This window comes from Rhea americana, unplaced genomic scaffold, assembly GCF_003343005.1.
Source record: "Rhea americana isolate MKP2758 unplaced genomic scaffold, rheAme1 scaffold_9, whole genome shotgun sequence".
Classification (NCBI taxonomy): Eukaryota; Metazoa; Chordata; class Aves; order Rheiformes; family Rheidae; genus Rhea; species Rhea americana.
The window spans coordinates 6,320,793-6,346,903 of NW_028187088.1; the positions used below are offsets into that span (position 1 = coordinate 6,320,793).

The 26,111-nt window shown below is 38.5% G+C and overlaps 1 protein-coding gene and 1 pseudogene across 3 annotated transcripts in view; both read right to left on the minus strand.

Moving 5' to 3' along the window:
- The window catches only part of CACNA1C (calcium voltage-gated channel subunit alpha1 C), a 493,339-nt gene that overhangs the window by 447,335 nt on the left and 19,893 nt on the right, over positions 1-26,111 (minus strand). The gene's annotated exons all lie outside the window — the stretch shown is intronic.
- Positions 87-1,358, minus strand: LOC146584806 (uncharacterized; annotated as a pseudogene).

Below are 26,111 nucleotides of genomic sequence, written 5' to 3' on the forward strand. Positions count from 1 at the left end.
AGGGCTGCGGGAGCCTCGGAGGTAAACCTCAAGCTTACCTTGATGGTTTTCTTCTGGAATGTACATCCTCTTGTTTTCATTGACCATTTAAAGCGAGTCCAGATTAATCCCTCCACAAATCGGCTCGGTAAAATTCAAGGAAGAATGGAGCTGCAGAATTTCCTCTTTTATTATTACCTGATTCCCATTATTGCATCAAACACCAAAAACTGATCCTTTCCACTACTGCCTCCTTTAGTGAAATTGCAATGCATCCTCAGTACATCCGGGCCCCTTCCAAGAATTTAGCACAGCACCTCTGGCTGTTAAACCATAAAAAAGAACAGGAAGGGGGGAAACGAGAGAGGGGAAAAAAAAGAAAGAAAGAAAAAGCATCCAGGACAAACCTCTGAGGGTTAAATGTCTTTTTAAAAWCCACCAACTACAAGAGTAAGAAAAGGAGGAAAAAAAAAAAAGAGAGAGAGAGAGAGATGTTCAAACGCTGCTGCTCCTCCTCTTCAAAGCCATTCTGAGCGCGTTGTGTTGGCAGGGAGCTGTTTCTGCAGAGGAAGAGAGAGCACAGTCCCAGCCCCTTACTCCCTCCCCTCCCTCAGCTCGCTCGCTCCCTTCTCTCTGCCTCTCGCAGACAGACAGACACCCTGAACGCTTCCAGATGTTCCAGCTGCGGCGGCAGCGCGCAGCCCCCCGCGCACAGCGCTGCGAGCCGGCGGACTTGATCTGAAAGTTTAACGCGGCTCCCTGCCTTCACTGCGCCTGCTGAAGCCTTTCCACAGACATGACGTCAAGGAGGCAAGCCGGAGCCGGCTGCCTGGGCGAGTGGGGGGACCGAGCCGGGCCGGGCCGGGCCGGGCCGGGCGGCGGCACCGCGCCTCCCGCGCCTCCCGCGGCAGCGGTCGCCGCCGGCCTCCTGCCCCTCTTCGAGGCGATTTCTCAGTGCCGTGGGCTCTGCGCTGCGGTTCCAGCACGGAATGCAGTTGTGAGCTGAACTGAAAGGCGGGCGCGGTAATTCGCTGAAATACTGCCGCCCGCAGCCCGGGCGAGCGCCGAGGCGGGCGGCAGAAGGGGCCGCGGCGGTGCCGGCCGGGCCGCGGGCCGGGCCGCGGGGCGCCGGGCGGAGGGCGAGCTGCGCCGGCCACAGCACGCCCAGATGTTTGAACGGATTAACCAAGCTCGGATTTTCAAAATGCGTGGTGGAAACACTCGTGTTCTGCCGGTATCCCACCACTCGCCTTAATTATCCCTGTCGTTTGGCCCACTGTAATTGAAGCCTCCGCAGGGAGCAAAAATGACTTCTTTAAAATGAAATGTGAACTGAATGCTGTACACGCGAAATGTATCTGGACTCTCAGAGCTGCCATGTTAAACAAGAGAAAAATACCCCTCCGGAACCACTGCAGAAACTGTAACGACCTCAGAAACCAAAACGCTTGGAATTACATGTGGGCGAATGTGCAGAATATTGTGTCCCCTGTGCCAGCCTATAGGTGTGAATTCTCCTGATAACCGAGTATCCATTTAACATCACCTGTATGCAATACTATTTATGGAAACTAAAGTATAGCACTTCTTCCTTTTCTAATGGTTTTTCATGTAACCTAGAAAGACAAGAGTGTTTCTATTCAAATATGCTAAAGTTGGTAACACCATCTATGAAAGAATTACTTTACAATGAACTTAGTGCCTTCTCTACAAATGGATTTCAATGGGATTTATCAAATATCTGTCTCTCTTTGAAGCTTTTCTTCCCACCACTTTAAAACAGCTGTCTCTCGAGAGAAGCTCAGAATATAATAAGAGCAGCAACACCTTACAGATTTAGGGGAAGAAAAAGAAAAGAAAGAAAAGAAAATACAACATCCACTTGGAACTACAAGAGAAACTGGAATAGATGTAAAGCACTTCCCAAAATCTGGATGCAGCCAAAGCACTAGCCCTAAGAAAGGTCATTTAGGTTTCTAATAACCACTGATGATTACAACTTCTGCTTTAGATGTTATCCGAAAGGTAATTCACTAACAACATACTGCCATTCACAGCATGTAGCGATGCAGCTTTATTTCTGACTTGGTGGAAGAGTTCCTCCGAGCAATTAAAATACTCTGCCCTCTATTGCCTAGTTTTTCTCTAATAATGTCACATGCACTTACCCTGTTTAACTTACGAGATCAAGCAAGATCATACCTAGAGGTGGAATAGCAGTATATTGCCTTTCATTTGCAATTCCAGTTTTCTCTTGTTAAAAAAAAAATAAAATAACTCCCCCTCAAGCTGCTCTTCTGTTCGTTATTGTAAAAGGACTAAACAGCAAAGTATCCCCTTGCTAAATCTGTCATGTAAACAAGCATTTTATTTTTCTCCTCATGAACACAAATTCTTACCATTTTGGACTGTACTAATTCCCTTTTTTTTCCAAGCCATGAGTCAACCAGGAGTTGTATGATTCACCCTTGCATGGACATAATCTCTTAGGAAGTGATTAAGTGCTCGCTGATCATTCTTGCACAGAAATCAAACACCACTGGGGCACTTGCAAACATTTCTTTTGCCCTTACCAGGTCACATTGTTAGCTAGCTAAGGATTTATATACAGTATTAGTTAAATACTTAGCATCCACATAGCCTTGCTTTATGCCAGCTCACATACGTAATGCAGCTACATACACAAGCTGTCCCTGCCACCTACAAATCTTTTTCTCCATTCTTTATTCCTCTCTCTCTGCCAAGCTCCCACTGTGGGACACAATTTGGGCCAATTACCAAAAACCAAATACAGAAGAAAAATAGAACAAGAAACAAGAATATTAGCTGGCATTAATTCCTTTAACATAAATAAAATTGTACTATAACTTGAGATTTCCTTATCCAGCAAATAAATTTCCATGCAGAGAAGTGGAAAGAAACTGATTGTAGCATTAAGATGGAGCCATCTGCTAATGAAGGACAGTCAAGTGACATAAGAGTGAACATCATGCCTTCCCCTAAAACATTTGTACTGTCAAAGAGCACTAAGCAAATGTAGTTCATGAAAACAGGTTTTGATAAAAAGTGGCATTTGAAGTAAAGGTGCTTGTAAGATTTTTCTTAATACTGTGATTGCTTAAATTCACATTTAATAATAGATCTCTCAGTAGAGCACCCAAGGTGTTACGCTTCTCAGAAAATGAGAAAACTCAATTGCTCTAAAATACATTTGCTTTCTTTCTATTTTTCCTGGAGATAGTGATAAAGGGATGCTTTTAGGGATTCCTGAGCAGCAGCTTTGAGACTTCGGGGAGGCCAAGAGCCCTTCTCTGAATGGTCCTTGGCCTCTGAGCAGTTTGATCAGGTAAGTTCTGGGCCAGGACTCCAAAGGTGAAGAGTACGGGCTGTGGGAATTAGAAGACTTTCGATTATTTTTGAGTGACTGATGACTGCCTGATAGCCTGAAAAGCCTTTAGGCCTTGTGAAGGGCAGCACATTTTGCTTTCTTCAAATGGGGCGAGATAACTACACCTGCAGCCCAAAGATGAGTTTGCAGGTCAGCAAAAGATCTTAAAATAATTAGGAAAGAGTTATTCTTTCACTATAAAAACCATTAGAAAGTCTGTTGTCCCTTTCTGATGTGGTAGCCAACAGCTTTAGAGCTAAAATGGATGGCGTAATGATCAGGAAGGGTAAGTCTCAGACCAGCACTGAATTCCTCCTCAATCATAGATCTTCTTTAAGCAGACAACAATAGATTGGACAAATGATCCAACGTATGTTTGGCCTTAGACCAACTCAAAAGTGGAGATAGCAGTTTTCCTCCTCAGAGGAATGCCTGGAGGAGAAAAGTAGTTCTGCGACTGCTCCGAGAACGGCAGGAATGAAGGCCATATAAAGCACCAAGGCAGAGATTTCTGAGAAACAGCTACTGAAAGTTACAAAATATCGAAGATGATTTGTGGCGTACATAATTCAAACATGCAACAGCGCATTCCGCCGGTGAGGAATGTCGTCGTTCTGCGTACAGTCTAATACTCCTTCCCTTTACCCCGCCAGAAATAGAGTATACTGGGCACAACAGCTTCTTCAACACCCAGTTATCAGAACCAACATCCACGTCCAGGACAGTAATCACCGACTAGGCGGTGGAGGAGGACGATCCCTTCACTCAAAAAGGAGGAGTTGCTGTAATGCTGATTTTTATAGACAGGGCTAGAAAGTAATAGCATGAGAACAGACAAGAATATACAGTAACTCTGCATAACTCTGCACCGAACTATTTTTATAAATTATAAAAATTTTTGAAACACTCTTCTAAGTAGTCTCACTACTTTTTACGTGATCTAAGGTGTTCATTGGGCCTACTGCATAAGTTATCTGACTATCTAATTTTCATAGGTTATACTCACACTGTTTTGTCAGCTATGTCTTTCACTATAAAATAAAAAGATAAATTATTCAAAAGTGGAAAAGAAATGTATTAATCCCCAGAAACAGTATTAAAGCTCACAATACAAATGTGATTCCTTTCAGGGCCAGCTTGGAGAAACAGTGCCAGAGCTCTTCTACTTTGCCAAAAGTGATTTTTTTCACAGATTTTTTTACACCTCCACCAACTAACAGAGGAAGTTTCACATAAGAATCAGCACCTTGTTGCACTGAAAACTATGAGATTTTTTTGTCACTGGTTTAAATAAATAGGATCTAAACACTGCAATTTGTGCATGAAGAATTTGGTCTTTCTTTTTCAGAGCATTTAAATAATTGTTTTCTGTCTAGTGTCCATTTCCTTTAAAATAGTGTTCAAACCTAAATGCAATAGCCGGATTGTCCTGGCACACTAAAATAATCATCATACATGAATAACATAATACCCTTAACACAAGCTCTGCCATTTTTGTGACACTGCTTTGTTGGTCCATATACAGTGTACTAGAAACGCTGTTTGTTTGTTTCTTTTTTTCCAGTGTTGCATGAGTAAAATGTATTTATCTTAAATCAAATACTGATGACAGCAAACTCTTCTCATATATCAGGGCTGCTCTGTTTAGAATTGTTCTCAAAGCTAGTTGTGATTTTTCTGAACTTCATATCACCAGAAAATGAAATACCATCCTTTCCGTCTCACTTTCCTAGTTATTTTTTTTGGGGGGGGAATCACATCTATAATGAATATGGATTTCTAAAACGTGTTCTTTATTTGACAATTTTGTTTCAGCTCCTTAATTTTAATTGTAATGAAAGAAATTCATAGTCCTGTCTAAAGCCACTGGAAGTGTGGTCAAGAAACTGCAGACCTTTCAGACCTACCAATTAGCTGTAACCCAGGGGACTGTCTCCAAAAAAGAAGAGATGTGGGATGGAAGGGAAAAGGGATGATCAGGATTTCTAGGTGCTTTCATTTCTTAAAATCTGCAACAGTGCGAAACGCACAAAAAATTTWAAAAATTTTTAAAATCAGAAACATTCACTTTCAAAGTCAACTTGGGAAAATTAACCACATATTTCACATTGAAATTAGCAGGAGTTGTTGCTTGGCTTTGAAATTTCAGTCATTAGCGTTTACATTTAAATGTAAATGTGTGTTGACACAACAAAATGTGTGTTTGTGAAACAAAGTTTGAAGGAAAATGATATTTGTATGATCTCCTAAATCATATTATGGCCCACTACTGGGAAACGACACAAACTGTTAGAGTGAAGGAGAGAAAAGAATGAAGTCACTGACAACTGGAGAGGAAAATGGCTAATATTTAGAATAAACTGTCATTAGACATAGGAGAGAAATAAGTAAATGGAAATGAGAGCTGTAAAGTAAGTTTTGATTTTCTGGACTACAGAAGGTCCAAGAAGAGAAGCTGGATATCTAAAAATGTGTTTTTATTTAAATTTTCCTAGCTGTAATCTGTACAAGTTATTTCAATGGGTGGTGGCAGTGCAATTTTTTAATTCCCTTTGTAGAAATGTGAGCACTTGCCATTTTTTAATGTAAAGAGGTGGTTAGTTGCTTAATGATTACTATGTAGAATTGTAGGAACTCACGCACAAATCTGAAGTATAGTTGGAAACAAATGCTTAAACAGACTGAAACAATACAAGAGACATTTACCCTAAGAAAATGCAAATGCAAATATGCTTATCAGACTTGAAGAGAACTTGTGCCCGTCCTCAAGATCTGTAAAGTAAGAATCTGTATGCCATCTTCATCAGGGACACATGGCCACAGCGCTCATTAGCGCCTTGGGGAAGGTCTATCAACTTTTCACAGTTTCAATAGAGAAGTAATCTCTGTTCCTCAAAAGCAAAAAAGGTCAATTGGTGACTGCGCCATAAAAACTTAAAAGGAAAGACCTGAACTTAGTGAAAAACTGTTTTTCTATTTTAGAGAAGAAATAATAGGAGATACGTACTGATACAAAGACATTTAAACACAGCACTTCATTATTGGCAACTGCAAATAGAGAAACATAGAGAAAATAATATTCACCATTAACAATAGCCTACAATCACTAGTCAGATATAAGAAATAATCTAATAATGCCTACAAGGAAATCTACAATGAAAAATGATTTTTTATCCAAGCAGCCTACACTTGGTCAAAAAACAGCACCATTCAAGCTATTGAGTATATATAAGAAAGAAAGAAAGGGAAAGAAAGAAAGGGAAAGAAAGGGAAAGAAAGAAGCACAGGAAGAAGGAAGGAAGGAAGGAAGGAAGGAAGGAAGGAAGGAAGGAAGGAAGGAAGGAAGGAAACGAACGAGGAAATGGCAAGTATGAGGAAGGACTTCCTTACGAGATGGACTCTACAAAGACTAAATTTGCACAAGCTGTTGAGGAATAGTTTACAGTGACTAGAAGGATTACAGAATGTTGGCATCATGAAACCTCAGTGGATCTAATTATTAAACAATGAGAACTACACAAAGGCAAAATAAGAAAGCAATAGAGAAAAATATATTTAGCCAGTACAACCAATTCTAAACATAAAAATCATAAACTGAGCTCAGAAGAGAAAAACACAAAGGAAACATAGAGGATGGGAGATATAATATACAGTTCTTTCCTTCTCTTTTTGTATTTCACAATGAGTTTCAAGACTTCTAAATCTGCTTTTTCAACACAGAAAATTATTGATGTAAATTCATGAAAGACAATGCTTAAGAATTCTGTCAAACTTTGAATGATCTACAATAATCACTAATCAGTAATGAGCTAAAATGATCTAAAAATACATGGTCTTATGTATTAGCTTTAAGGAAGATGATTAGATTAACTCATTAACATAGTCCGTTACTGTGATACTGACCTTACATACAACGTCAAGCATTTCACTTTGCACTATGCGTCTTTTCATGCTGAGGGCTAAATCTGCTTAGTAAGTGTATCAGGTTATAATGTAAAATTGGGCAGTCCTTTTGGCTTTTTTCATGATTATTTTTCTTAAAATGGAGCAAATCACAACTCACCCAGCCATCAGCCTCTGTTTCAACTGCAGCACTTTTAACTTAGGGAATTTTATATGCTCCACAACTTGCAGTTCTCCCACTGCCTCCTGCTAAAAGACCTGTAACTGTTTTTAGCTGAATAATGATTTTATGGTGAATTAAAATGGACACTAAATTAAAGACATCTTGCATATAAAGCAATATTAGATTTCACCCCCAAATTCCAGAAATGGATGGTTAAGGACAACAGTTAATCCAGCCTCTGCACTACCTAAACCTTGCATTCAGGCAATCTAAAGCTAGTCTTTGCAAATCCTCCTTTAAAACAAAATTAGTTCCAACTAATTGCCCAAAATAGCTCTTTCTTTGTTTCCATAAAAATCATTATCAAAACACCATGAGCGAATGTTACACAGACCCTAATTGGATTGGTTAAATCATCAACTTTAAAACTGTACATTTCATTATGCTTCCATCTTGACTAATTGTTCTCCCAGGACATCCAAAAGCTCATTTACTGGGACTTTAATAAAGTGTTACAGAAGTTCTGAAGCGCGAAACAAAGTGTTATTTTGCTGGAGAGATATTAAAGGCATCCTGCAAAGGTTCGTAAATACTGTATTAATTAAATCCTCCCCAACCACATGGATTTGGGCTAGCACACAATAGTTATTCAAACGGCTTTTAATTTAAAAGTGGTTGTGCAACTATCACTGTTTGTAAACTCCAGGATTGCTGCAGAATATTCCAAATATTTGTACCAATATGTAATGGGTGGTCTCCTGAATATAAGCCCTCCAATGCTTCCTTAACTGCAGTGGAATGTTAATGGAACAGAGGCAGTAAAATAGGTGAAGCGACCAGCAGCAAACAATCGAGAGCATTAATTCATTTGGGCGATACTAAAGTTAGACAGGTTTCGAATCAACATAGTGTAAAAGATGCTTGCTATGTTTGCAGTTTCTTGAAAAAGGCTTTAGCATTAGAAGCTGAGAAGAATGTTATACTGTTATTTAATCTATCCCTCCAGCATGCAATCAGAACAGTTTATTTATATCTCCCCTTTCATTTCTTCTCATCTTTGCTAAAACAAGCAAAAGGAAACAAAAAACAACTCTGCTCTGAAGTCTTTACTCACTAATCCCACGTGTTCTGAAGGAAATATTTATATTTCTTTAACATAAATAGTTAAGAGTTCAGTTATTTTATAACAACATCATACATGTAGATTAGTTTGTAAGAGTTACCTCTCAAGAATTGCATGAGACTATGAATGACCAAGTTAAGCTCCTAACATGCACAAAATCAGCAGTTTTATCTACAAGGACTGCATCATAAGAAGTAAGCATTCCAGATTAGGTTTAATACATTCTTTGATTTAGGGTGAGCACGAGAAAGTTAGAGGAAGAAAACCTTTTGCTGGAACTTAATACAGTAATGGAATTTCATACTGAAAAACTTGTTAACTCCTCACCAACTATTCAAGACTACACTATTCTGCAAAGTAACTTTGGTAACAAAATTAATAAATTTAAGAACAGGCTACATCTGGGATTAAGGCTGGTTGAGCTATTATTCATAACTTACCTTTTTTTCAGAGCATTGTGGAATTTTTTAGTCCTCATTTAATTTCCCCTTTTACACTATGGGAAGAAAAACTATCAATTTTTAATAGAAGTGAAAAGAGAATGGAAAGCTGATGCCAATTATACATTCAGCAAGCATATATAATTGCATGATCTCATTCTTTGTCTTTTTCCCTCCTTTCAGTCCAGCTGCCCTTACCTTCCTGCATCGTTGTCCTAAATCAGAATAGGCAGGATTTACATCCTATATTTTTGTAAAGAACTCAGGCTCTGATCCTGATTAAGATTTTAGGGCATTAGACCAACAAACTGAAAAAATACAGTAAGACTTACCACAGTAATCTTACAACTGGGGAAAAAGAAAGAATAAATGTCTGGCCCAATGTTACACAATAAAATAGGCTGTGAAGAGAACAGAAGATGTCATGTTTTCCACTTTATTCCCTGACTGCCTCCTTAAAATGTCCTTTTCATCTCATTTACTTATGTTTTTATGAGACAGTTTGAAGCCTTCTGACTTCAGAAGGGAATTGGGCTAGTGGAAGTAGGATGAATATTTCAGACCTGGCTCCTGTACAACCAAATCTCTGAAGAAGCCCCCTGTCCAATTCCTAAATTTCTTCTTCTAAAATTCAGAGCCATGCCCTTTAAACAGGCACCCAGCAGACACAAATGACCACGGTCAAACTGAAACACGGGATGCTCCAACTTGATGTAGGGGAAACATTGCTCACCCTGAAGATAGCCAGATTGCTCAGAGAGGCTGTGGAATCTCCATCCTTGGAGGTTTTCAAAATGAGCTGGCCATGCTCCCTGCTTTAAGCAAGATGGTGGAGAAGGGGACCACCTGAGGTCCCTTCCAACATGAGCTCTTCAGATTCTAAGACTAAAAGGGACAAAAATGCCATAATTTTAAGACTTTCTAAATCCTGGTGTTTCTTTTATTGTAATCAGTGTAAAATGTCTATTGACAGACTGTGATTCTGAAACAAGATCAGGTGAAAGAGAAAATTGTTCATTGACTTCCAACAGTGCTTTACCATTTTCCTTTAGTCTGGAGGGTATTTCTATTGCATCCAAAGAACAAAAGGCTCAACATCTTACTCAGTTCCACCTGTATCATCACAACGCACAAGGCTTCATCATTCTGTTATTTTACTGAATAACTGTTGGACAGAAATGGGGATTTTTTCCCTTTTCAGTCTCATAGGAGAGTCTCTGACTTCTAAAATTACTGTATCATCTGCTACCACCTCCTGCAGAAACACAGGAGGAAGGAAGATGGAGATATTGACATCTGAACCTTCTAGTGGTCACTGCTGCCTGTCAATCCAAAGGGAAAAGAGTGGCCTAAGAGTTCCAGGCAGACCGAGCTTGTGAATGTAGACAACGAACAATAAATAATAGGGGACTACTTAGTCCCCCTCATTCTGTTTCTCTTCCATTCAAGTCCGCAGTGCTTACAACAATCACTACCATGCACAACAGGGGCTGCTGGTTTTCACTGCAGCCTAAGGAAGGAACACTTATCAGCAAAAGCACAACAGTGTAGCTTATGCAGTATATAGCAGAACAAATCCACAGTACATGGGATGCAAGAAGAATACCTGATTTAATAAGACATGTGACTGTTGTTCTAGCATGAATAGGCACAGACTTGTGCCCAAGGGACTGACTGACAGACTTCACATTTTGAACATCTGTATTTAGCTATATGTTACTGTACTGCTGCTTTGCAGCCTTTACTTGTATCTACAAGTGAAAGATATCTATTAATTTAAGAAGGAATAAGCTAGGAGAGAAATTCTGCTCTTAAAAAAATTAGTTAATAGAAAAAAATACTATAATATTCCTTATAAAAAGACACTGCACGGGCCAGTGACCCAAAGACAGACCAGTAAAATCATCCTGATCACAGCTAGAAATAATTCTTTATCTATAYTTACATAAACCTTCCTTTTTATGCTACTCTAGTATATCAGATAGCTTCAGTTTACCAGAAATAGCTCTACAGAAATAGATGTATAACCATGTATAAACAATTTTTTCTTCTGTGCTCCTCCAGTTTTTAAAAATCATTTTAAAATCATACAGCTATTTTTAAACTAGATTTCTGCAGCTTAACTAGCCTAACATATCAAAACAATGTAGTCATCAACAGAGTTACAAAGACAGAGGACTGAGCATACGATCGAAGACTGGCAGATGATATTATTGCCAAAATGGAAGAGTGCTGGTGGTCAAACTTAATCATTCATTGAAAGCTACATCATGCCTGAATTTTCATACCGAAAGAGCACATGGATTAAACATGTCAAGTGAATTTATTTTTTAAATATTTTACTGGAGAATAACAATCAGAGCTTACGCATGCTCCCCAGTGTGGAAAATCCATTACTTTTCAAGGGAACTAAATATATATATCTATCTGTTTGTTAGGACCAAACCCATTTGCAGTGAAGCTGTTGAAGCTGACAAGATCTCACACAAGAATTACACTGATGTAGGTCAATCAGTTTTCCAGAATTACTCCCAACTTACATTATTATAAATGAGATCAGGATGCCATTTAGTCTTCAATGGAAGTAAAATCTAACCCATAAAGATGCATCTGCACTTCAGTATTCAGCAAAATGGGAGTGATGAATCACACGCTTGCCCTAAGAGTGACACAAAGGAGTAATCAGCTTGCGCTGATGTTCTGGCACTAGGCAGAACACACTTGTGACTCCCTGTGTTCTTCACTTCTCAGTCCTTGAGATGAAGCTTCCACAGCCTGCAGTAGCATCAATACTGTAACTAATGATATCACAGAGTGCCTCGCCTCCAAAAAAACTTCAGAGCACACAAAAACTGTTAAAAATCATCTTACTAGTCACAAAGATAGAACTGACATTTGAGTTAAAGCTTCCTTTTGAGTTAACACCATATAGTACTTCAAGACTGGAAGTGCAAATATCATATGAAATTATTCAGCTATTGTAGGAATTTGGTCAGAATATAATTATGAGAACAGGAAATTAGCTTGCTTCTGAAAATTTTACTCAACTAAAAGGTTCAGTGGTATCCATAATGACCATAAATTGTCGAGCCATCGGAGGTATGCTACAGTTTAAAGGTAGCATATTAGGTAGCACAGTGGAACCCAAAGCATATAGCTTTTTTTGGCTCAGTACTTATTCCAGACAAACACAACCTACTCACACTCTTTACCATATCTGGTGCCACCCTGAATTCTACTTGCAGTCTGATCTGATTAATAACTATGAGTGATTTTGCTTAATTTGCAAGAGTTCAATTCCAGGTAATATGACAAGTAGAGCAATTAAAAGCTAGACTGTAGAGCTGAGAAGCAAATTATAATGCTTACATGGCATTTTTAACTCTTCAAAGCATTACAAAGCATGGGTTAGTTAATCCTTACAGCATCTGTGAAGACAATAAATAAAATGTTGTTCTTTATGTCCAGATTCAACCACCCTGAATTGCAGGGATCTTGGAAAGTTTGCTATTAACAAAATCACACTCAGGGAGGGGAGAGGCAATCATTGTGCTGAGATGAAATGCATTTTCAAATAAAGCCAAGGTATCAACTCTACTAAGTGTTAGGAAAGAAGGAAATGAGTAGGTGGCTGCCCAGCAGTGTTCTGACATGATAACATTCCTCTCTGTCCATAAATTCATAAATTAGCTCTGAGAATAAATGTTAAATGGACCCTCTCAGAAGAGTATTTCTTTAACTCTGTAATATGAAAAAATCAACTATTTTTTAAAAGCTTTTTAAATAAAAAAACCTAAGTTCTACAGTGACTTCCATCATCTTTTTGTTTCTCTTTATATACTTAATGCTCTTGTGTACAGTAAGTATTTTCTTCTTCCTTGACAGATCAATAAAATTAGAAGTATTAGGTTGTTCGAAGGCAAAATGAATGGTAGACCAAGGGGAGTCAAGAGTAAGGGGTAAAAGATAAATCACACTTGTACTTCCAATTAATTTGCTGTTTCCTGTCAGCCGTGAGTAAAGAATACAGGACATCATTTCCAAGCTGGTGGAGCCAGATGGTGTGATGTGCTACTGTTAATATTAATGGTTGCATGCTGCCTTCTCTTGACTAATCAAGAGTGCTGCTTCATACTGTAATTGGGGAGAGGACTGCAAAGCCAAGGAGATTTGTCATTATAAGGAAACATGAAGCAGAACACATCTTTGTTCAAATAGGCTTTCAGTGTCTCCAGTTGGTACCAGAGGTTTTAAATAGACTTTTTTCCCCTCAAAGTTGCATTAAGGGAGTTATCATAGTATTACAAATATTTTCAACTATTGAAGAAAGAGCGAAATCTCTCTTCAAAATATATTTGAATTCGTATTTTTGATTTGGGGGTCTGAATCGTTGAGAGAGCACTTTTTTTTTCCTGCAGGTGTGCTCTTAAGACACTATTGGAAAAGCTACTGCAGTAACTCACAACACTCACCTACTTTATTCCCCATCACAATTTACCATTTTACAAAGAACATGGAAGAATTTATTTCAGAGAGCTGAAAAATACCATCGCATGTTAGGTGCTTTGCAAAGATGTTATTTCCACAGCCTGACCCTTAAAAGAGGAACACAGGATACTTTAACTCCTTCAGTGCTATCAGGGAATGATTTTGTGGGTCAGGAATCATTTCCAGTATTAAAACGTGGCAACATCATATGCTATAGAGGTTTACTACCTTGTGCGCACTATGTTAATGGGTAATTGTGGGAAAAAAAAAAGAAGAAACACACGTTAGCGTATAACCCTTGCTCATTACTTTTTTTTACTACATCTGCTATATGTTATGAACATAATAAAGGTGAGGTCTTCCTTTTTCTTGACTAGCTCTTCCAGTAAAAGTCAACTCCCACAAATAGTGGGCAGATTTGGACACACTTTCAATTCTAGAGCACCAATGTTTGCCACTATCCTAAAATGTATTAGGCCACATCCTGCAGTGCTTTATATTCATTCAGGTGAAACACTCATCAACCTAAACAGTGATTTCAGATCAAAAATGAAAGCAGGATTAGGTATTTTGTTATTTTTCCTTTTTAATAATAAATTTGGATTTTGAAAGTCCATGTAAGCATCTCTTACAGGCAATTAAGTAAACTTTTGACCCTAAATAATCCAGTTTTTAATTTTGATCTCTTTCTAGTACTCGTCTTAAGTACACTTATAGCATTTTGATGGTAGTAGATGTGAATCTAATCTTCCCATTGTAAGCAAAATGATTTTTTTTAACATCACATGCCTCCTTTAATTTCAGACACCTGAAGTCTAAGGCATACATTCTGATATCCAGAATATTTTCTTCTTTAAACACAGAAATTAAACTAATTGTCTTTGTAACTTCTAATTATAAAACATATAAAATAAAAATGTATTTCTTTTTATTCCTTATAGCACTAAGTAACATAAAAAAACCTCCAAAACATAGACTGGAAAAAAATATTTTCAATCAAATTACATTATCAAATTTCATGCAATTTCTATTAATAATATCAACTAAAATCTGTTTTTGTTTTTCACACTGAAGTGGTACATCTGATCTTCTCAGGCACAAATGCTATTTTTAAATAAAAAACTGCTTCTATAAATATTTCAGCTTTAAACACCCATAATTCTGTTCCTCTTTTTTTACATCTAGAACTGCAGCAAGGCCTTGAGAGGTTAAACAACTACAAAAAAATGAACATCCACATGATGACTGTTAGTAGCATTTCCCCATGTTCAAAGCAGACTGCCCATAATTCAGGGGACGAGACAAGGTCACTAATAAACATCGGTGAACTGTGTCTGCTTTTGCAAGTTCTGCATAAAAATAGTGCATCCCTAGGAACACAAAACAGACATAATAGATTGGTTTAATTCACATCAGAACACACATAAACACAAGAAACTAATCATCTTTTGATTGCAACAGGCTCTGACTCAATTATTTTGCAACACCAGCAGCCCTATCCTTTGTATAGGGTTTAAAAAAAGAGAGAGAGAGAGAGAGAAAGAAGAAAGATGTTTTGTAACTTAGAACCCTTACAACTACACCAGAGACAAATTCAGCTTTTTGTAGACAAAAGAGAAAGTCTGCATTTGGCCCATTACGGTCTGCCCATCTGGCAGAACTAGACCTGAAAAACTATAATTTACGTCATGAATGTGTCACCAATTAAACTACCATCTCCCATTAGAAAGTTTGCATGTAATAAGGTGGGAACGAGGATATTTTCTATCACCTTACCTCTTACAGATGTAAGAGGTGGCTCCAAAAGAGACTGAGAGCACTACCTACCTGTGCACCTATCTGTACCACAAAACATCTGGCGAAGCAAAAAGCATCCTGCACTCCCCTCTCTAGGTAAACTATCTTCAGCTCTGAAAAAATAAAACCTGAGTGAAATGAGCCGTAAGTCAGAAGTGGGGAGAATTACTGGCTGATTTTGTACTCACTGAGCGAAATGCTGCCCCGTGAAGGGTCAACCCAGGGAAGTTACTGCAGGTGGCCCATAAAGAATGTGCTCCTGGATCATTTGCTCTCATACGGACACAATAACAAGGAAGAGAGTGTGGACATGCCTAACACCCCAGTGACAATGACCTGCATAAAGTAGAGAAGGATCAGGGACCTCTGAATCACTCAAGACCTTGGATATTACAGATACACTTTCTCTTATTCAGTAAGTTAATGAATGTTGAAGTTCTAAAGGATAGGCCAGAGTGTATCTTAAAACACGCTGTATTTGAATAAAAGAAAGTACTAGCTGTCCTCAAAAAAAGGGGGGGGGGAGGGGGAAATCAAAGCAAAAAGAATGTGCAACATATTTTATTTATTTTGTGCTTCTTCAGTACTTGGCACTCTTTAAGGTATCATCTTCTAATGCACTGCATCTCCTGCATTATATTCTTCCTAGGTTTTTCATTTTTATCCCTTCTTAGCTTTCTGGATTCAGATCACATTTAAAATAGCATAAAGAAAGAAGGACAATTTCTTTCTTAAAGATTTATTTTCAGGACGTATCTTGCTCAGCCAAACTGTCAGGTCTTTTACCCTTTAGCTCCCAGGCACCACACAGAGTTAATAAGGATGTTTGTACTGACATCTCTGTGTCAGCTGCATGTTCCCACCTGCAGGGGAGCAGATAATAAGTGCAGGTTGATTTATTATTGAAACATACAGAAATCAAAACATGAAACACTTGATGTCTCCCCACTAACTTCTAGCTATATCTCTGTCCAGATATATCAGCAATCTGCAGATTGAGCCTCTTGCAATACTGCGAATTGAATCAACCCTCYTCTCTCCTCTAAGTGCTGCGTCCACTCTCCAAAGATTCTGGTCTACATTCCAAAGGGCAAGGGAGCCCCAGAGAGGCAGAGTTACAGTAACGAAGCCTGCTCGTGACGTGCATGACCTATGACTATGCCTAAATTTCACAAGAGGACATGCAGTCTTCTTGCTCACCTCAGGTGGTTGCAAGCTTTGGTTTGCAGTAAAAGTTTTATGAATCTTCGGAAGTAATGAAAGAAGTAGGAGACCACGGGATCTTAATCTTCAGGCAGATTTTTCCATAGCTGTATGCAATGAGTATGGTGATTTCTTTGTATTGCTTCTCCCATCCATCACATCACCTCACTTTCCCTGGGACTGAATTCTGACTCATCTGTTTTGCAGCCATTTGCTAATATGACCCTGGTATTTGGATAAATGATACGACAGGGGAAAGCTACATGCAAATAAGCCACCCTTTCCCAGATTAGAAAAATAATGATGAGAAAATAGGTTTTTCAGGGATATAACATACATCTTAAGACACCTGAGGATGATTTGGTAAAAAGCTGTCCTCAGAGACTCTAGTTGATAATACACTAATGTCTCAATAAGGTAAACTGCTTAGGCACTCGCAATACAGAGGATTGTTTGACAGACAGTTAAAGCTTTCTGAGAATTGGAAATATTTTTTAAAAGAGTCTTGGTCTTGTATCACCAGCAGAAAACTGTCCAGATGCATTAGGTCTCTTGAGGGGTACTTCATTAATATAGTCAAATCCGCGGCTGTAAACAGGTTATATAACTTCATGAAGCCACATGATGCCGAGAAGTTCTGACTAGTGCTAGTGCCTAAGAACCGAAGTGTGGAAGTGATTACAAACAAAAATGACACTGATCATTGGATTCAGAGCGACACGTAAAATGTAGACAAACAGTGTAAGTGTTGATTTTAAAAATTGTTTCTAAAAGATATACTATTAGGGCCAAAACACATTAATGATTTTTTTCGTATATATTTTGCTTGATAGCATCCCTTTAACTGATATAACTTTCACTCAGTAGACCCTTTATTTAAAGAAAGAGCACCAGAAGTGTCTTCTGTTAGAAGCTATCAAGAAATATTTCCAAATTAGTCTGTTTTGACAAGTGTTTTTCCAGAGAACAAGAAGTTGCAGGTGTCCATGGGTTTGCACTAAACAGCCAACATGATGGAAATAAATATCCTAAAATACTTACTGATTCATTGACCAGGCACAAAGGCACATGTGGAAACAATAATACAGATTCTTATCATTAAATAGGATACTATGACTGTGCATGCAGCAATCAGAGGCTTAATTCAAAACTTAAGAGAAGTCAAAGAAAAGTGTTCCATTGACTTAGTGGATAATGCAGCAGTCTCAAATGACAAAGACAGAACTACTAAATTTTTCCTGAAGATCATTTCAGAATGAAAAGCTGCCATTTCAAAGGTTAACAGGGAGAACTGGCTAAATTATTTAGTCTCTGACCCAGTTCCTCAATGGTATCTTGCCTCTTCAGTCATATTGACCAAATGTGGCTTTTTGTAACTATTTTTACTTTTAAAAGGGTGTAATATTTCTGGATTTCACTGAAATAATATTTGTAAAAAGTGATTTGAGATCTTGTAATAAAAGAACTAAAAATCTATGTTAGTACTTTATGCACACACTAACTATACTGTTACTAAATGGCTCCCTGTAATTTAATTTCCATTTAAAAATAAGCCTGCTTTTACACAGCATACATCGTAATATCTCCAATTAATGTGGCATATGAGGCTACACTTCCACATAAAACATTCTTTTCAGTCATTGATAGCAAAATTTTAACTGTTTAGATCTAAATTTCTGAGGCTAGCTGTCAGCTGCAGGTTGAATTTATTCTGCAAGTTTCTGCAAAAGAATGATCACTCATTCCTGAGAGAATGGTTAAGAAGAACTGCATTGAAACATGTTCAAAAATCCATATTCCCATTTTGTTGGGAACTCCTAGTAAGACATGCTTTACAGCTAGGACTTGCAATCTGACTGGCAAAACCGCCCAGATTTCAAGGCCTTCCGGCACACATATGACTTTTGTCAAATGAAATTTCAGATAAATTCGTGCTTTCCGTGTGCTCTGTATGGAATTACTGGCTATAGGGGGCCAGAAAAATCCCAGATCACAACAGCTGCTGACCGCAGAAGCTAAACTAGAACCACATTCCTGGATGTTTAACACTCGTTTGCTCTGAGAAAATAGTCTCAGGCTCTTGTGCAGGTGTAGTCCTTGTTTTCTTTCCAGGGCTGACATGATAGGGGATGATCACCTCTACTTGTTATCAGTCACTCTTGCTTTTCAAATGGCAAAATAGGTAGTAGGAATGGAAATGTTTCAGTTTTAATAAACCATGCATTAATAACATTGTGTATATTTAAATTTGGGAATGGCTGAAAGTCTGTGTCTGTCAGGGGGTTCATAACAAGAAAATTAGATCCAGAAGATTAGATGAAAGAAACAAGAATTAAGCTTGGCTAGGTAACCTTGTAATTCTGTTTCCATGGAGTTATGTCTTATAACATTTAAATTATATTCAAGTGCTACTTTTTGCAAGGATCACTATCTTCTGTGGTATTAATTTAACTTCTCTGCCTTTGCAACTGAAGGACTGAGGAAAGAGATCATATTTACAATAAAATCTCTGTCCCTAGGAAAGAGATCTCTATACTGAATCAAATTAGCATTACTGTAGCTCCAGACAGGAGTTACAGTCTTTGCTGACGGATGACTAGGCCAGATCAATCTGAACTCAGTAATTTTTAACTTGTCACAGTCTTTTGAAGATAGTCATGCAACCAGTTGGTGCTCCGAGTCAAAATGGGATAGTTCTTTATATGAAAGGTCTTGCTGATGCTCCAATGACAGTGACTAACATAAGCAACTAATTTTCCATCGACTTAAATGGGACAAGGAATATTCCTGTATATATGTGTGTAGTAGAATATGTTTCTCACTTCCGAACAGCATCTTGATGGACAAATTCTTTAAAAGTTAAAAAAAAAAAAAAAAAAAAAAAGAGAGAGAGAGAATTTTTGCTTCCAGGAGATAGGACTCAACTTTTAAAATCATCCTGAAAATGTAAACTATCAGCTGTAGATTGTCAGGAGTTCTTCTGGGACACCAAATACCTCCATGAGCCTGGCCTTCAATAACCTAATTATTCTGTCTTATTTTTCTGTAATCTCCTGTTTTCTTTGTCCTCATGAACGGTTTATCATTAAAAAAAAAAAAGAACACTTCTGATCATGAAGCATAGATTATGCACTGTAAGAATACTGAGAATGTTCTTTTCCTCCTTTTATAAGTTGTTGCACTGTTAGATTTTTAGTATAACACGGCATGCATGTTTCAGACATACGGTTGAACACCCCAAGATCATTTAATACTTAGTTTTAGAAACAGTGTTACTAGATTGATATGGCTATGTTAAGTATACCTTGTTCAGAAGACTAAAATGTTAGCTTCTGAAGTGTCACATCCTTTCATACATGCAACAATTCGTACTTTATGATATCCTAATTTTATCTCTAAGTTTACAGTAAATGTGTGTACAGTTGACTTACTTCTCCCAAAACATAACGTTCTAGTGTTCTGAACAGTCAACCTTTAGTTTCCAAATCATAAAAACATGTTTTCTCATTTGCTCCCTTTGCTTTGTTTGGAATGAGCAAGCAAAGCAAACTGATCAGACATTTTCATAATGCATTCCTTCTTCTCATATAACACACGAAATAATATTAAAAACCCCAAATATTTGCATAACAACTTGCACATGACCAGAGAAGCATTTTTTAATCTAGTTTGAAGAAATTTACTAACTGCTCTGGATAGATGTGTGTAATAGGATATTCAACTACATGTACAACATTTCTTAGAATGCTATGTGAAGAAAATCTTAGTATTTGGTTCTGTGGACCTCTCTTCTCTAATGCCCATATCCTAACAGCATGCCAAGCCCACATTCCAAAAAGTCATTTTGATGGCTCCCTTTTGGCACTCCTCTCTGGAATAATACCCTCCGATATATGCCTCAAAACTGTGCCTTAGCCTTCCTGTACTGGCTAACTCAATAGCTGACTATGTACGGTCAAGTCAGTTCACTTCTACGCAGAACAAACAGTGGTACCTGATCTTATTAGCCTTTTTACTCTCCCGAGAATCTTTATGTAATGTTGCATTAGTAGTCTTTACTAAATTAGAAAACCAAAGGGAAGATAAATCAATATGAATGTACGTTTGCTGATATTGATTTTTCCCCTCACAGTCAGCATGGGAATATTGTGGCTCCTATTAATATAAAGAGTGGGAGAACTTTAAACTGTTTGGTTTGGATAATTACCTGGTAGTTTCAGAAACTCATTCAAACTTCTTTAGTCTGCAAATGAGACATTTCAAAAAATGAAATCCTCATTAATAATCATATTAAGATATTGATGACAATTTCTTGATGCAGGTCACTGATGAGCTGACTAGGGGAGACACTCAACCTCCTGAGCTTGTGAAAAAGGATGAATGTGTTGGTGATATGACATTCCAGAGTAGCCTAGGCTGCAGCAATCATGACAATCTGGAGTTTAAAATACCAAAAGAAGCAAGCAAGACAAATATTAGAATAATCACAGCTCTGGACTTCAGGAGAGCAGAATTCAGCTTGTTCAAGAACACACCTGACAGGATCCCACGGGACACTGCCCTGTAGGGCAAAGTGGCCCAGCACAGCTGGTTGGTCCACACAGGACAACCTCCTCAATGCACACAAACAGGCCATTCTAAGGCACAGAAGCTGAGCAAGTGTGGCAGAAGCCTAACAGGGATAAACAGGGAACTCATGACTGAGCTCAAAGGCAAAAAGGAAGCATGCAGAAAGTGGAAGTAGGAATGGGGTACCCAGGAGAAATATACAGCATTGCCTAAGAGTGCAGTGATGGTGTCACGCAGGCCAAAGTTCAGCTGGAGTTGGAAATCGTGAGAGATGCACAGGGCCACAACAAGGTCTTCTGTAAGAACATTGGGAACAAGAGGAAGGCTAAGAAAAACCTGGACCCACAGCTCAGTGAGGCACAGGAACAAAGGATGTGGATAAGGCTCGAGTGCTCCATGCCTGTTTTACCTATTTTTTCACTGGGAAGGTTTGTCTTCAGGTTCCTGAGCCCAGGGCTGGCTGTGTGAGTGAAGCATTACTCACTGTAGTGGAAGATTGATCTAGGGAGCACTTAAGCCAATTGGAAATGCACAAGTCCTTGAGACCAGATCGGATGCATCCTTTCGTGAGGAGAGAAGTGGCCAATGTCACCGCCAAGCCACTCTCCTGGGAAGGTTATGGAGCAGATCTTTCTGGAAGCCATTTTCAAGCGTATGAAGGACAAGGTGACTGGGAACAGCCAGTATGGATTTTCCAAAGGCAAACCATGCCTGGCCAGTCTGATTTTTTTTTACAGTGAGATATCTGGCTCCATGGACACAGGAGAGTACTAGGTGTCATTTACATCGACTTTAGCAAGGTCTTTGTCATGATCTCCCATAATACTCTTGTAGCCACCTTGGTGAGATACGGACTGGATTAGTATGGTAGATGAAAAAGAAATCACCGGGACTAGCAAATTCAAAGGACAGCTCAGCAGTGCAAAGTCCTACCAGTGGCTAGTTTCTATTGGTATCCCTCAGAGAATGAAACTGGGACCAGTTCTGTGTAATGTCTTTATTAATAACCAGGATAATCAGATGGAGTGCATTCTCAGCAAGTTCATGGATGATACGAAGTTGGGGGAGCAGTCAGTATGCTGCAGTGCAGGGCTGCTGCAAGCTGGAGAAATGTAGAAGAATCTCATGAAGTTCAAAATGGAAGTGCAAGGTCTGCACCTGGGACTGAATAACCACTTGCACCAGCTCACACTGGAGCCAACTGGCTGGACAGAAAAGGACCTGGGGGTGAGGGGAACAACAAGCTGAAGATAAATAAGCAGTGAAGTCTTGCTGTGAAGAAAGACAACTGAATCCTAGATTGTATTAGCAAGAGTATAGCCTGCAGATCACAGGGAAGTCATTCTGTGAAACCCCAGCTGGAGTACTGTGTCTAATTTGGGGCTATTCACTGCAAGAAAGACAGGCAAGTCCAGAATCTCCCAGATGATTAAGGGGTTGCAGTATACAACATATGAGGATGTAACACATGAGGAGAGGCTGAGAGACCTGGGTTTGTTAAGCCTGAAGAAGAGATGATTAAAAGAGACCTTGTTAGTGCCTTCAGGTATGTAATGGAAGAGTATAGAGAAGATTGAGCCAGTCTCTTCTCAGAGATATATAGTAATAGGACAAGAGGATACAGACACAAGTTGCAACATGGAAAGTTTCTATTATATATTAGGAAATTGTTTTCATCACGAGGCTGGTCAAACACTGAGACAAGCTGTCCAGAAAGGCTGTGTAATCTCCATCGTTGTTGTTACTACTTTTGCTTTAGAACAAAGGTCTGTTCAGCTTTGTTTCTATAAAAAAGGTAAATCTGCAATCAATATTTGTGTTATTCTTGCAGTTCATAAATAGTATCTTCATTCACGAAGTAAAGATCATATTGCTCAGTACCTTAGGACACCTAAGAACCAATAAAACTACAAATGTAGCAGGCTTACAGCTCTCTTCCTGACACAGCAAGATGGATTTGCCCTATGAAAAGAAAATCTGTAAGTCAAACCATCTTACTGATTTACATGAAATAAAAATGGAGTTATCATTACTGGAGTTATCGAGTGCAGTTAATGCAGGTAACCAAATGCTAGCAGGATCAGACCTCAGAAAAGCTTTTTTCTTTTTCCATGGCTTGAAATTTTTAATGACACGCACAAAACAACCTCCCTTCCACCCTCTTTAGACCTGTTTTTTGTATATACGCATACATATATATACTGTCTCTCTAAAACTCAGCCAAAATAGCTTGCTCTATATATAATTTTTGCAAGCAAAAATTTCCAAGATAGGTCATTAAATACAGTACCTCACATTTACATAGACTTTACCTCCCTTTATATCCTAATCCATATTTCAAACTCCAGACTCTATCATCATATAATTTTAGGATAAAATGCAACTGCTTTTTATCCATTGATATTAACTATATAATGATATTTGTAAATGTAGAACTGTATGATCTCTCCTGGAACTGTGACTGCAAGGAGGCTTTGACATCTGGTGGTGAATGTTGTCAAGTAGTAAGAAAACCAGAAGTTTTCTAGCTGGCCTTGTCCTTTCATATATGCCTCTCCCGTCGTCATTGTAACTTTTCTCTCTTGATGACCAACCTGCTTCTCCTACAATCAGTCAGTCTATGTCCCTGTCTTCTTGTTCTTCAAGCAGGCAGAGAAATTGCTTATTGTTCTGTATTCCTCAGAAACCACTTAGAGACAAAGAGACAGATACCTATTAAGATGCTGTATCTGCTTGCTAATTGCCCAGCACTGCATGAGAAGAGACTCTCCACACGTTCTTTCCACAATAGCAACCAGTTCCAACTAGGTCACCTCACAAACAGTGAGTAAAATGACCTAAAAAATGGTAGTAGCAGAAAGGGGGCATTTTCAAAACCCATGCCACATTATTTACCCATTTTTGTGCTCAGCAGTTCAATCCATATAAACCCCAGAACACCACTCTTCCTCTACTTCCCGTTATGAAATCTGTGCTAGTTTTTCTTCACTAAGATTTACACTGATTCTGTTATTTTCATTTCATTCCATTCATTTCATTCCCAGTAGTTTTCTCATTCTAGCCAAAACCCTCTTAAGTTTCACCCCTACATTAATGCTGTCTTCCACTCCCCCATGGCAGCTACAGTTGCACCTCAGCTCCCCTTCCTGTACTCCATCCATCTCTTCCCAGGTGTCCTGTCCCCTAATCTTATCAGTTGTGACTCTATATGTATCCTATTTCCCCAGTCTGCACGTTCATATAAGCAACATAACAATACTACCAGTATTTTTCTTCCCACACTGACCTCTCCTTTATCATCCAATCTACCTACTTCTATCGGACATATTTTGCCCTGTCAGTGCTTCTGTGAGCTCTGCCTTGGCACAAGCCCAGGCTGCTCAGGTAACTGCTCCCATTTCGCCCTCAGAAGCAAGAAATGCCATACTCCAGGTGCAATACTGTGGAAGCAAGTGTTGGGATAGACATCCACAGACACAAATCCTCCTCAGGAAATACAAAAATCCTTGCCTGCCAGCAACCTGAGAGGTTCTGCTGGTTAGAAATTTAAGTTCCAGGGTCTATGACCCCATTTGTTTTAGAATACCTTAAGCAAGATACTTGCTACGAACTAACTACATAAAGAACCTTTGGGCAATGTTATTGCTTGTATGTTCTACTGCTGTGGTTTTCCTTCCTGCTCTTTGTTCAAATGCTATTACCATACAGTTCCACTACAGTTTATTTTGCTGTCCACTGGCTAACATATTATGGCTCCTATGACTAAACATTTTCTTTTATTTTTTGATTTAGAGGTTAAGATTTTTTCAGGCTTAGAACCAACATGTTGGCTCTTCCATTAAAAATGAAAACAAATCATGTTGATTTGAATAAGGAATAAAAGAGAAGGTCATGAAATAGAGTGCATTTGATTTGTTATTAATAAACTGAACTCCTTAAGAAGCCACACACAGAACTACTTCAGAAAATCTTTTCTTACAGTCAAATAGTAAGACAATAGTGAACAACAAAAGCATCTAAGAAAAAATGTCCTCAATCTGTTTTTGTTTTGCCCTTCTTATTTGGGGTTGCTAGCTTTACTACTGCCTAAATGACAAAGCAATTTCACTGCACATCACAAAGCAGGATTACACAAGTTCAACAGAAGGTTATATTTATATGATTAATTACGGATTAAAATAAAATTGACAGATTCAGGCAAACATCAATGAAAGAAATGAGGAAGAAAGGAACTCCAGCCTGTTACTAGTCACAGAAGCTTTTCTTTGGAAAATCCATGTAGTTCATGCTTCTGTCGAGCAAGCTAGTGTGCCTGTAAATTTAATCTGACAGAAAACACAGCACAGAATCACCAGAAAATGACAAAATCGGATTGTAGAAGATGGCCCGCCGAACACCTTCACAGCTCTCAGGATTCACCATGGGAAATAAGTTCATGCAAGTGTAATAAACCTAGACTCAGACACCCACTGGAGTTTTGTGGTGCTAGTATCTTTAGTTTCCACTTCAAAAATCTCATTCAAAATGCGAAAGTCTTCTATTGGCTGCCTGCTAGAGGCTGCCTTTGCCCAAATCCATCCTTCTTAAAAACTAGAGACGGATTTTGTTCATTGTTTCCAAGGGCAACACTTCAAATGTTATCAAGCTCTATCTTCTAGTACAGTTACACAGATCTGAGCTCTTTTTTCTGCCCAGGCCATTCTTTCCATATCCACAAACCCTAGAGCAACACAAATAATAATTTAAAATCAAAATGAAAAATTCTTAGCTTTAATCCATTGTATTAAAGCACTGAAGCAATTGTGGATCCTTATTACAACAGTCCGTATGATGAAAGAAAAAAAAGTCAATTTTCATTTTGAAAGGAAATCTATTTTAAAACAAATATCACATTGATATTTGCCAGCAAAATAAAGCCAGTAATAAATAAAAATGATCACCCCAAATGATATACCAGGTGGAAAGATCACACTGTTATAGATTAGCTGATCTCATATTGAGAAAAAATATAACATCTTTTAAGCCTCACTTTAACTACAGAGTACATGTTTATGAGAA